Source organism: Haliotis rufescens, unplaced genomic scaffold (genome assembly GCF_023055435.1).
Source record: "Haliotis rufescens isolate VD_foot unplaced genomic scaffold, xgHalRufe1.0.p SCAF_7, whole genome shotgun sequence".
NCBI lineage: Eukaryota > Metazoa > Mollusca > Gastropoda > Lepetellida > Haliotidae > Haliotis > Haliotis rufescens.
The window spans coordinates 3,297,212-3,311,171 of record NW_025964361.1 but is presented as its reverse complement, the minus strand read 5'-3'; positions in this window follow the sequence as shown (position 1 = coordinate 3,311,171).

Genomic DNA, 13,960 nt, shown 5'->3' with positions numbered 1-13,960 from the left:
TTCACCACGGAGACGGTCTATCCATTGAGCGATACCGTGGGAATTTAGGTAGATTAGTTTCACGGGGTCACAAACACGATCAAAGACGTGACATTATTGTCACACTGACTGTTACGACGTAAATTGTAATAAAAAGGTTAATTGGAATACTTGCAGCAAATTGTAATAATTTTGACGTAAATTGTAGTAACAACGTAAATTGTAATAAAATTTGACGTAAATTGTAATACGCAAATTGTAATAAAAATTGACGTAAATTGTAATAATCTCCACTTGCGGTAAAATGTAATAACTTTTTACGTAAATTGTAATAACCTTATAAGTTTAGTGTCAAAGGCGTTAAATGACTAGAACCTATCCTTGTCAGGGTTGGTACAGGGTTGATCGTACAATCGTCATGAAAGTATGGGTGTTGGGGAGGATTGAGGTCGTTATCGTACATTGTTGTTTAATTATATGTATATATAAACGCATTGGAATTTCATTTCTATGGTTGTCCAGAAGAGGATTACTTACTAGAATGAACTTAGTTTTCTTATTTATTTGAGAAATACTCTGTGTGTTTTGTACTTAATTTAATATATCCTATTGACGATTTTCATCATAATTGTTCATATTTAACCTAATGGAATCATATTTCAATTGGTAAAGTAGGTAGTAATATACACAATGGAATAATTATAACGTAACAAACTTTCACAAATATATTGATGTGTAAATGTGGAAAGTCTGACTTTTACTGACTGAAGCAAATTTATTTATTTTGCAACTGTATATTTGTACATATTTTATGCGGAGAGGGGTTTACTAAGTTGCAAGAACTTGTCCCCAATACAATTCTCATTTTGTTCTGTGAATAAAATATGTTTAACCTAAACTAAACTACCAAATGGATGACATGTCATTCTGCAGTAGTCTGTGAGCAAGCTGATATATACATGTTCATATACATTATATCAATTTATTATTATTCAAGTTTCATTTTTTTTTAACGTTGCTCGGATGATGTAAAGCAAATAATGACAATGTCCTGGACGATGTACATGTAGGTATGTGAACCCGCAAAAACTACCTCTATCAATTATTTTACGTGCAGCTTAGATTGTTAGAATGATACTCTAACTGTACACATCGAAATTTATGACTCGAAGATCCATCCTCGGGTTAAAAATGATGGATTACATTAGGTACGTCTATTCGACAAATAGGTTAATTGATTTATCATCCAATAGTAGCTTAGCTAGGAGTCCATTGCAATAACATTGAGTTACGAGTTACCGAAGAGAGCTCTGTGCAACCGGACCCTGAAATTATGTCGATTTGCATTGGAGGTTTACTTAATTTGATAAGGAGCACATGACCGTTTCCTTGAAACAAACGAGACAATTCAATCGTATTTATACATTATATTTTGACGTAGAACTCAAATAAAACAAATGAGTGACAGATCTCCTGTGCAATGGCAAAGGAAAAAAACCAGTCGTCAGCAAATGCAGCATAGATTTCCCAAGCATGGGAAAGGAGAATACTTAATGCATAACATTATATACAATGTTTTTATTAATATCAAAAGAGGGGCGTGGATATTCTTTACCTACATTGCATATACTATTAGATGTTGTGTATTCTCGATCTCTGTGAACTTCTCACAGATAAATAATTAATAATAAATAATGCAAACCATGTTAACTTATGCAATATTTGAAGCAATGTATGATTAACATATGGATCATTAATATAACATAAATATTTCCTTTCATAGGAAGAAGTATATTTAATGAAATAAATGAATAAATGTAACTGTCTGGATTCCTTACATATGTCAAGAAGAACTAACAACAACTTACTGACAACTATTTTCGCTGGGATGATAACTCCTTGCCCCAACAACAAAAACAGAATCCATCATGATAACGGCACGAAATCATAATTCAAAGCATACACAAATAATATCCGGTATCCTCGGGCATGTCTTCTTGAGTTTCAGAGAGCATCAGAATGTATAATACATTTGTTGCAATCAATTATTGCTGAAATATATCTGTTTTGATCAAAATTGAAAGGATGGAAAATCTATAATGAAAAGTGTTTTGTCACTAACGTAAATATTCTCTTTGACCTTATACGAAGAGTATTCTAAGATCATTAAACTCGGCAATCGTTGGTGGATTGCGCCAAGCAACCTTGATACCAAATTTGGCACCTCACGTATAATGCGGTACATAAATTTCGAAACAGATAATTACGTTTTTCATAAGTTATCACTAATTTGTGACATATATACGGACAAAAATTACCTCAGAGGATAATCTCAGGGGTTTAAGAGGCAATTAGAACTAGGTTAAAAAAATCGGATCAAAATATAATTTGACTTTTTGGTAAGTCACCAGTCATTTCATTGCAATTTTAAGAGAGTATGTTATTACAGTGCTTGATGTTAGCCCAAATTACTTTAATCCTCTTAATCGTTCAGATGAAGTTATGTTTTCAGGGGATTATTGTACGTATATATTTCGTATCAAGGTTTCTTGGTGCAATCCACAAACGATTGTCGAGTTTAATGATCTTCAAGTACGTTTCAAGGTCAAAGAGAAAATTTACTTCAGTGACAAACATATTTTCATTATACATTTTCAATTTCTTTCTATTTGGATACAAGCAGATATATTTCAGCAATTGATTGCAAGAAATTTATGATAATTCGTATACTCTTTGAAACTGTACAAGAGTTATCCGAAGATACCGGATGTTATTTGTGTATGCACGGGATCTGTCAACTCATTTGTTGTATTTGAATTCTTCGTCAAAATAAAATGAATTTTATAAATATGATTAAATTCCCTCGTTTGTTTCAAGAAAAGGATCATGTACTCCTTATCAACTCGTATAGCGTTTCCACTGCAAATCGACACACTGGTTGACCAGCCTGTGTTTGTACCCTTCGTCATCTCGTTCAGTCGTGTCGAACTGGTCAACGTACTGTTGAAGCAAGTCATGCAAAAAACATCTTGAATAGCCTTATAAGAGTATTGAACAATATGTCACAATTAAGTTATTTGTCGAATATACGGTTCTGTAACCCATCATTATGAACCCGAGGATGGATCTTTCAGTCATTTAAATTTATCGATGTTGACACCACCCTTTAATGACGATTGTACGATGAAGCCTATATCAACCATCCCTAACTTAACAGTTTTGTACGTTTGTCATCATACACAGTATTTATCGAATTGTACATGTGAAACGCAAGCTCAACTGACAAAGATCATTTCTAGTCAATTGGCGTCTTAGACACTTAATTTATAAGGTTATTACAATTTACGTAAGAATTTATTACATTTTACCGCAAGTAAATATTATTACAATTTACGTCAATTTTTATTACGATTTGCGTATTACAATTTGCGTCATATATTATTACAATTTACGTTGTTATTCCAATTTACGTCAAAATTATTACAATTTGCTGCAAGTATTACAATTTACCTTTTTATTACAATTTACGTCGTAATAGTGACAGATATTCATGCATACAAACTGTCAGAAAGGCACCAGATAATGAAGCTACTATCGATGCATTATGCATTGAGACCCGTACGAGCAGATTTGCGTAATGTATTGATCAACAACGAAAACTAACAATACCATTTCTTGGAAAACAAGATTCCCTGGAACCGATAACATATTGATTAACGATGACACATTTATTATCAGGCTGTGGCCACTTCCGTCATTTCCTCAGTATCGAAATAGTTATTTTGTTGAAGCTATTGGGTACTCGCTATTATATTATAGAAAGGTTTATTTTATATGTATGCAAATGTATGTCAAGGTGTCCAAATGATTAAAATCATTTTGTCTGATTTCATTGCACAATATTAAGATACAGGTCACAACTCACAACTTATTCTTTTTATTTTAGAGATTAGAGTAAATAAATGCAGCAAAGAGGGTCGGGGGATCCCCCCCCCCCCCCCCCCCCCCCCCCGCACACACACACACACACACACACACACACACACACACACACCACACACACACACACACACCTACACGCAGCCCTGACAGCGAATGGGACTTCTCCCAGGAAGTGCTGCCTGGTCGAACCCACCGAGAACTCTTTCACAAACACTCTAGCCTTCTGCGGCGGCACGGATGGCCCAGTCGTCTAAGGCGCCGCGATTCGCTGTGCAGAGTTGCGTCCCTTGGGCACGCCAGAAACCTATGATTGTGGGTTCGAATCCCGGTCCGCCCTGATTATGTTTCTAGGTTTGTCAGCACCATACCCCTGCTCGTGCGTTTCACCGAAGTTGAAAACGTCTGAGACCTGCATAACTTCGGGCTTTCCTCACACATTAAGCTGACACGCCGTGATATAACTGGAATAATGTTAACAGCGGTGCTTAACCCAACTCACTCACTCTAGCCTTCTGCAATACCCAGGTTGTCTGTCAGGCTGTATTCCTGGCAGTAAACCCGGGCACTCTCCCAATGTCTGTCAACAGATTGGGAGGTACCAAACCTAAGGCACCGAAAAGAATGGGGAGTCGGACACTTGGTACTTGGGATACAAGCGTGACATTTCGAAAGCGATGTCTGCATATTTGCCATGTTTTTCCTCAATCTTGTCAATCACATTAGTTTCAAAAGGGACAGAAAATTCAGTTCAGTGACATAATATTATTTCATTGGACTAATGTAAAAAGATAAGATCAGATTTGTTGGCCTAGAGAGGTCTGAGGCTGTATACGCGCCTATTCCAAAGAAGTTTATGTTTATCATTTTTCATGACGCCCTCTACATATTCTGGGTCGTACCATGGATGGACCTCTGTGTCATAACCACAAGCATGGAGAAGACGGTAATAAAAAGATCGAGCTTCGCCATCATATCGCTTAAGATACCTTGTTTGTGCCAAAGCTGGGTATCTAATGACAATGTGTTGTAAAGTCTCATTAAATTCATTGCATAATCTTCATTTCATATTAGATTTTGATGCAAAATCACGCATTGACGGTTTAAAGTGGGAAGTGACTGGTCCCGAGCAGCACACAGAGTGTTTCACTGTTCAGGCCAGCCGACTTCATCCCAGCGAAGGACTCTGCAGGGTTGTTTTTCTTCTCAACGCACTGTACATAACTCGATCCAGTGGTCGTTCAGAATGCCTCTCCCTGAAAACTGCGTCTTGGCCGATTTGATATTGCACTTCGCTTGGTTGACACACATTTCTCTACTGTCCAGCACTACAGAAGCGTCAACAATATTAACATCGACATTTACCATTAATAAGTGTATCATCAGCAGTAGTAGTGTTGTAGCACCAACGTCAGTGGCGTTGTCACATCAACGTATGGAGTATCATCAACGCAACTGATATACCGTCAATGTCAGTAGTGTGCCATCCACGTCAGTAGTGTGTCATCAACGTCAGTAGTGTGCCATCCACGTCATTAGTGTGTCATCAACGTCAGTAGTGTGCCATCAAGGTCGGTTTTGTAGCATCCACGTCATTAATGTGTCATTCACGTCAGTAGTGTGTCAGCTACATCAGTGATGTTTCATCCACGTCAGTAGTGTGTCATCCACGTCAGTAGTGTGTCATCCACGTCATTAGTGTGTCATCCACGTCAGTAGTGTGTCATCTACGTCAGTAGTGTGTCATCTACGTCAGTAGTGTGTCATCCACGTCAGCAGTGTGTCATCCACGTCATTAGTGTGTCATCAACGTCAGTAGTGTGCCATCAACGTCGGTTTTGTAGCATCCACGTCATTAATGTGTCATCCACGTCATTAGTGTGTCATCCACGTCAGTAGTGTGTCATCCACGTCAGTAGTGTGTCATCCACGTCAGCAGTGTGTCATCTACGTCAGTAGTGTGTCAGTTACATCAGTGATGTGTCATCCACGTCAGTAGTGTGTCATCCACCTCAGTAGTGTGCCATCCACGTCATTAGTGTGTCATCAATGTCAGAAGTGTGTCATCAACGTCGGTTTTGTAGCATCCACGTCAGTAATGTGTCATCCACGACATTAGTGTGCCATCCACGTCATTAGTGTGTCATCAACGTCAGTAGTGTGTCATCAACGTCAGTAGTGTGTCATCTACGTCAGTAGTGTGCCATCCACGTCATTAGTGTGACATCAACGTCAGTAGTGTGCCATCCACGTCATTAGTGTGTCATCAACGTCAGTAGTGTGTCATCCACGTCATTAGTGTCCCATCCACGTCATTAGTGTGTCATCAATGTCAGTAGTGTGCCATCAACGTCGGTTTTGTAGCATCCACGTCAATAATGTGTCATCTACGTCAGTAGTGTGTCATCAACGTCAGTAATGTGTCATCCACGTCATTAGTTAGCCATCCACGTCATTAGTGTGTCATCAATGTCAGTAGTGTGTCATCCACTTCAGTAGTGTGTCATCCACGTCAGTAGTGTGCCATCCACGTCATTAGTGTGTCATCAACGGCAGTAGTGTGCCATCCACGTCATTATGGTGTCATCAACGTCAGTGGTGTGTCATCCACGTCAGTAGTGTGTCATCTACGTCAGTAGTGTGTCATCCACGTCAGTAGTGTGGCATCCACGTCAGTAGTGTGTCATCCACGTCAGTAGTGTGTCATCCACGTCAGTTGTGTGTCATCCACGTCAGTAATGTGTCATCCACGTCAGCAGTGTGTCATCTACGTCAGTAGTGTGTCATCCACGTCAGTAGTGTGTCATCCACGTCAGTAGTGTGTCATCTACGTCAGTAGTGTGTCATCCACGTCATTAATGTGTCGTCCACGTTAGTAGTGTGTCATCCACGTCATTAGTGTGTCATCCACGTCAGTAGTGTGTCATCTACGTCAGTAGTGTGTCATCTACGTCAGTAGTGTGTCATCCACGTCATTAGTGTGTCATTAGAGCCAGTAATGTGTCGTCCACGTAAGTAATGTGTCATCCACGTCAGTCGTGTGTCATCCACGTCAGTAGTGTGTCATCCACGTCAGTAGTGTGTCATCTACGTCAGTAGTGTGTCATCCACGTCAGTAGTGTGGCATCCACGTCAGTAGTGTGTCATCCACGTCAGTAGTGTGTCATCCACGTCAGTTGTGTGTCATCCACGTCAGTAATGTGTCATCCACGTCAGCAGTGTGTCATCTACGTCAGTAGTGTGTCATCCACGTCAGTAGTGTGTCATCTACGTCAGTAGTGTGTCATCTACGTCAGCAGTGTGTCATCCGGGTCATATAGGTTGTATTATCAACGAAAGTGCTGTATCTTCAACGTTAGGGATGTCATAATCATCATTGTTGTATCACCAACGTCAGTGTCGCTGTATCATCTGAGCCATTGATGTATAATAACGTCATTAATGTATCATCAAAGATAGTGGTGTATCATATCGTCAGTGATTTTGTGTAACCAATTTTATTTGTGTATTATCAATGCATGTTATCATTGACCTCAACGGTGTTGTATCTTTGATGGAATGTGTATCATCAACGTCAGCGGTGTTTTGTCATTATTGTCATAGGTGTATAATCAACTTCACTACTGTAAAATCAACGTCAGTGCTGTATATTAAACTTCAGTACTGTATATTCAACGTCAGCGCTGTATAATCAACGTCATAGCTGTATAATCAACGTCAGCACTGTATAATCAACGTCAGTATTGTATAATCAACGTCATAGATATATAATCAACGTCATAGCTGTATAATCAACGTCAGCGCTATATAATCAACGTCAGTATTGTATAATCAACGTCATAGCTGTATAATCAACGTCATAGCTGTATAATCAATGTCAGCGCTGTATAATCAACGTCATAGCTGTATAATCAACGTTCACACTGTATAATCAACGTCATAGCTGTATAATCAACGTCAGCACTGTATAATCAACGTCAGTATTGTATAATCAACGTCATAGCTATATAATCAACGTCATAGCTGAATACTCAACGTCAGGGCTGTATAATCAACGTCAGTGTTGTACAATCAACGTCTGTGTTGTCTACGCAATTGGTGAATCGACGTCATTATAAATCATCTACGTCAATGGTCAAAGTTGAACTCTGTGGAATAAGTGTTATATCATCAATTAAGACAACACTCTCCAGCCCCCAGCCCCCAGCCCCCAACATTAAATCACTTGTATTATCTACATTATATATTCGGCTATCATTATTTTGTTTGAATCTAAATACATGCCTCAGTACCCGTGAATTAACTTGACATTATAATACATTAATTCTTTCAAACGGATACACACAACACACCACACCACACCCCGACACAAACAATGCAGCTGTAACCAGTCACCATGTACGTCTATGTTTCGATTTCTCGAGGAATTGACACGGCTGGGAGCCTCTATATACACTGGTAGCACATTTCTCAGAAATCCCACACCACAACAGAGAACATATTTCTGTTGTAAGCCGTTGCACCACACTCCAGTTATAGTCTAACGTGGTATGCGACTATACTAGTCAATGTAGCAAAGGAACTGATTCTGTATGACACTGTTTAATAACAGTTCAATCATTTTGACAGATACCCATCGTTGCAAAAGATCGAGAGAAACTGAAAGTATCTTTGTCTTGTAAGGATATTCATACTTCGTGAACCGCCTCCGTGGTCAAGTGGTAGAGCGTCCGCCCGGAGAGCGGAGGGTCCGGGGTTCGATCCCCGTCCGCGTCATACCAAAAGACGTTAAAAGATGGTACTGTTACCCTGTCTTGCGCTCGTCATTAAGGGCCTAAAACAAGGACTGGTCGGCTCGGAGTCAGTATACTGTGTCTGAGTGGGGTATTCATGTTAAACTGCGGTATGGTATCTCAGAGAGCTAGCACTATAAATCGGCATCAGTCCGGACTAGTACAAGCAGCCATACACACACAACACACGTGCATGCACACGTCGCTATATAAGTGCAATAATCTTCGACGCGACATTAAACCCAATTTCATCTCACCTCACCTCATACTTTGTGAGTCATGTTGTTTCTTCGAGAATTGTGTGTTACAAATTCGAAACGACATGGTTACCTATCGCATAACGTTTCCTTTTCAGTGTTACTGGCTTATAGTATTGGCCATATATACACTTCAAAAATAGTACGGGATCATGAAATACAAATGTTATGATCGGTCGTGAGAAGAAAGAAAAGAAACACAGAACGGTTTCTGAACAAAAACCTAACGCCCAAACACACGTGAAACATTGCATGTGGACCAAACAATTCCATTCGTCACTACTCGCCCCTTTCCGTAACCTTCTAGAAGACTCGTCCCCCTATCGACGAATGTTAGGTGCGAAAATACGACGAACCAATCAGAATGCGTGTATGACATCAAGTACTTCGGGAATAACTTTTGATTTTACCCATGTCGCGCATCTAAAAATATTCCCTAGATACAGTTAAATGTGTTCAGTCATACTGTATAAATTGTTTGATAGGCATTACTTAGAAGTTGGCGGATGACAAGGTAGACACAACTTTATGGATAACAACTTCTTTAATACTGTAAAAAGCGACGTTTCGGTAAAGATCCTTATACCGTTATCAAGCAAGACTGAATGAGGGACTGACTGACTGACTCACTGACTGATATAGGATATTTAACGTGTGCTTTCCGACTGTAGCGTATTTCTCACACGGGCCTTGCCGGGCCATTTAGTGTATTCCGAAAGGGGTGAAAGTGGTGTGTGCAACCCAAGAGGGGGCTTTTAGGGGTTGCTTATAATATTGAATTTTTGGAATTTTAAAATTTGGAATAAATGCCGAGGTGGGTGGAGGAGGGAACTAAGGGAGCCGGGTGAGGTGGGTATTTGTATGTTTATTGGATTTTGGATTGGTAGATTAATGAGTTTTTAGATGCGCTTAATTAGATCTGTTTTGATTAGGAATACGCCTAGGGCCTTGAAGTTTTCTAGTTTTTTTTAGGGTTTAGTATTTGATCTAGAGTAGCTATATAGGAACCTTATTTAGATTGAGGGTGGTTTATAGTGTGGTGCTGTGTGTTTGATAGTGGGTGCAGTGGATGAGTGCGTGTTCTGTGGTTTCGGGTTGTTTGCAGTGGGGGCAGTTGCCTGTGGTGTGTCTTTTAAGTTTTTTTAGGTGGTTATTTAGTTTCGTGTGTCCTGTTTGGAGTTTTGAAATTAATCTGTCAATTTTTTAGAGGGGTGTAGGATTTTAGGTTTGGCTAGTGGTTTTCTGAGCACTTTTTTTACACACTACTGACGTTAATGACACACTACTGACGTGGATGACACACTACTGACGTTGATGACACATTAATGACGTGGATGCTACAAAACCGACCTTGATGGCACACTACTGACGTTGATGACACTCTAATGATGTGGATGGCACACTACTGACGTTGATGACACACTAATGACGTGGATGGCACACTACTGACATTGACGGTATATCAGTTGCGTTGATGATACTCCATACGTTGATGTGACAACGCCACTGACGTTGGTGCTACAACACTACTACTGCTGATGATACACTTATTAATGGTAAATGTCGATGTTAATATTGTTGACGCTTCTGTAGTGCTGGACAGTAGAGAAATGTGTGTCAACCAAGCGAAGTGCAATATCAAATCGGCCCAGACGCAGTTTTCAGGGAGAGGCATTCTGAACGACCACTGCATCGAGTTATGTACAGCGCGTTGAGAAGAAAAACAACCCTGCAGAGTCCTTCGGCTGGCCTGAACAGTGAAACACTCTGTTTGTTGCTCGGGACCAGTCACTTCCCACTTTAAACCGTCAATGCGTGATTTTGCATCAAAATCTAATTTGAAATGAAGATTATGCAATGAATTTAATGAGACTTTCCAACACATTGTCAGTAGATACCCAGCTTTGGCACAAACAAGATATCTTAAGCGATAAGATGGCGAAGCTCGATCCTTTTATTACCGTCTTCTCCATGCTTGTGGTTATGACACAGAGGTCCATCCATGGTACGACCCAGAATATGTAGAGGGCGTCATGAAAAATGATAAACATAAACTTCTTTGGAATATGCCCGTATACAGCCTCAGACCTCTCCAGGCCAACAAACCTGATCTTGTCCTTTTTGTCCAATTAAATAATAATATATGTCACTGAATTTTCTGTCCCTTTTGACACTAATTTGATTGACAAGATTGAGGAAAAACATGGCAAATATGCAGACATCGCTTTCGAAATGTCACGCTTGTATCCCAAGTACCAAGTTGTCCGACTCCCCATTTTTCTCGGTGCCTTAGGTTTGGACCTCCCAATCTGTTGACTGACATTGGGAGAGTGCCCGGGTTTACTGCCAGGAATACAGCCTGACAGACAACCTGGGTATTGCAGAAGGCTAGAGTGAGTGAGTGAGTTGGGTTAACGCCGCTTTTAACATTATTCCAGTTATATCACGGCGTGTCAGCTTAATGTGGGAGGAAAGCCCGAAGTGATGCAGGTCTCAGACGTTTACCACTTCGGTGAAACCCACGAGCACGGGTATGGTGCTGACAAACCTAGAAACATAATCGGGGCGAACCGGGATTCGAACCCACAATTATAGGTTTCTGGCGTGCCCAAGGGACGCAACTCTGCACAGCGAATCACGGCGCCTTAGACGACTGGGCCACCCGTTCCCCCGCAGAAGGCTAGAGTGTTGGTGAAAAAGTTCTCGGTGGGTTCGACCAGGCAGCACTTCCTGGGAGAAGTCCCATTCGCTGTCAGGGCTGCGTGTAGAGGGGGCAATGAGCCTTACCAGCCTGGCTCTGCCAGGATCACCCGAATCCTCTTTGCTGCATTTATTTACTCTAATCTCTAAAATAAAAAGAATAAGTTGTGATTTGTGACCTGTATCTTAATATTGTGCAATGAAATTTAGACAAAATGATTGAATCATTTGAACACCTTGATAAACATTTACATACATATACAATAAACTTTTCTATAATATTGTAACAAAAATTCCTGATCTAGCAAGGTTAACAGGTACTTCAAAGATCACACTGACAGCCTTTTATGACAGTGGAACAACTCCCAGCCTTCACACTAATTTGAACTATTGTACCAGCATCATGTTGTATGTTATAAGGTCGACATACCTTTAAGCAGTGTTTTTCCAAGTAACAGAATCAAGTATAACAGTAAATTCCAACTCGAGTCACGTCAGTCATGTTTACAGTCGCCATCTTTGATTTTCTGACGTCACATTTGCGTATCATGTGACCTTACGTGACCTATAAATAGACTTGTCAAGGTGAACTTCGGGGCGGTAATTTTGACTTTGACAAGCAGGGTAGGGTTCCAGGGTTACGTCACAGCTAAATTATATCTTTCGCATCCTAAGAGATTTTTATTGTATAGTTTTTAATCTAAATGGCTAATATTAATACTTGGTCTGCTCTCTAAGTATTTGATCGTGGATTAGTGATTATTTACCTTTGTGGACATCCGGATGACGTTTTGTTGACGTCCGGATGACGTCTGACAGTTCCGAGATTCCGACAGCCATTCCGGATTCATTCCGACGGAATATTCCAAGATCGTAATTATTCAAGCATACAAGTTACAGTTACAGTTACAGTTATCAAAAGTTGCAAGTGATTTGTCGTCCGTATAAAATATTACAGTTTACAGACTATGTTTAGATGTTTTGACAGTCGTCGATTGTCATCGCGATCCGGGGGGGCCGAGGTCATTCCGACCGGATTGTTTACATTATCAAGTCGCGTGATGATGCCATCACAGTCAATGGTTTTTATCTACAGATGTTTACAGGGATCGTTCTAGAATCAATCCTATATATTTAATTCCAAGCGTTAATTAGGATTTGGCTTCATGCTGACTTAAATTGCAGTTTGACAGCTCGCTCTCGGAGGTGTGGCCTCATTGTCATTCATTCTGGGTCACATGACTTCCGGAATTATATGGCTTGCAGTGTACATATTATATGGCTTGCGGTCTTCCAGTGATTGAATAAATATTGATTGATTGATATGAAATAAATTGGCATGGAAAGACATGGCATTATATGGTATGATATGATAAGATATGATGGGACAAGCTATGACATTGCTAACGTGTTGTGTGATATGACATGTTGAAATGTGATACAATATAGTTGTGATATATGGTACGATGGTATGTATAGTATGTTATGATAATGTGAAATTACAGGGTATGGTATTGTACTGAATGTGTGAAATTATGTGAATGCGTTGAAATGCGAGGTGGAATGACGTGAGGTGATCTGGTGAGATATGTACATAAATTGTATAAAACTGTATATTCTTCAACTTGTACTATAGGCCTGTGGCCTCTTCAGTATGTGAAATAAAGATTAGACTTCCGGAATGTATTGTTTACATTACATGGATCCAGTTCCGGTTACAGCCAAGTTTGTACATTTTCAAGTTTCAAAGTTTAATTGTTTTAACAGTTCAGATATATCAATCGTGGGAGGGATACAGACAAGTGCCGGATTCTAGAGCCACGATGTGACAGACAATGCCGAGCGACTGATGTTTCCAGTACAGTTCAAAGCCGGTATCGCGTCTCGCGATCTCGACACCATGTACAAGATTTTTCAGTTCATTGAATAATTAATAAACTCGTTATTGAACTTTACCTACTCCTTGTGTGATCCTCCTGCATTTCGCTAGTTTCGAGATTCGTAACTTTATAGATCCTTGTGATATATTTTCGCTAAACCTCGTCTCCAAGCTCTGGTATTTATTTTGTCACATTTTGTGACTGGTGGCAGCATCCATTTATTTTAGTAATTTGTCCACAAGTAATTATCGACCAGTCTTTGGCCGTTCCGTTACAATATAATAGCCCAATAGCTTCAACAAAATAACTATTTCGATACTTAGGAAATGACAGAAGTGGCCACAGCCTGATAACAAATGTGTCATCGTTAATCAATATGTTATCGGTTCCAGGGAAACTTGTTTTCCAAGAA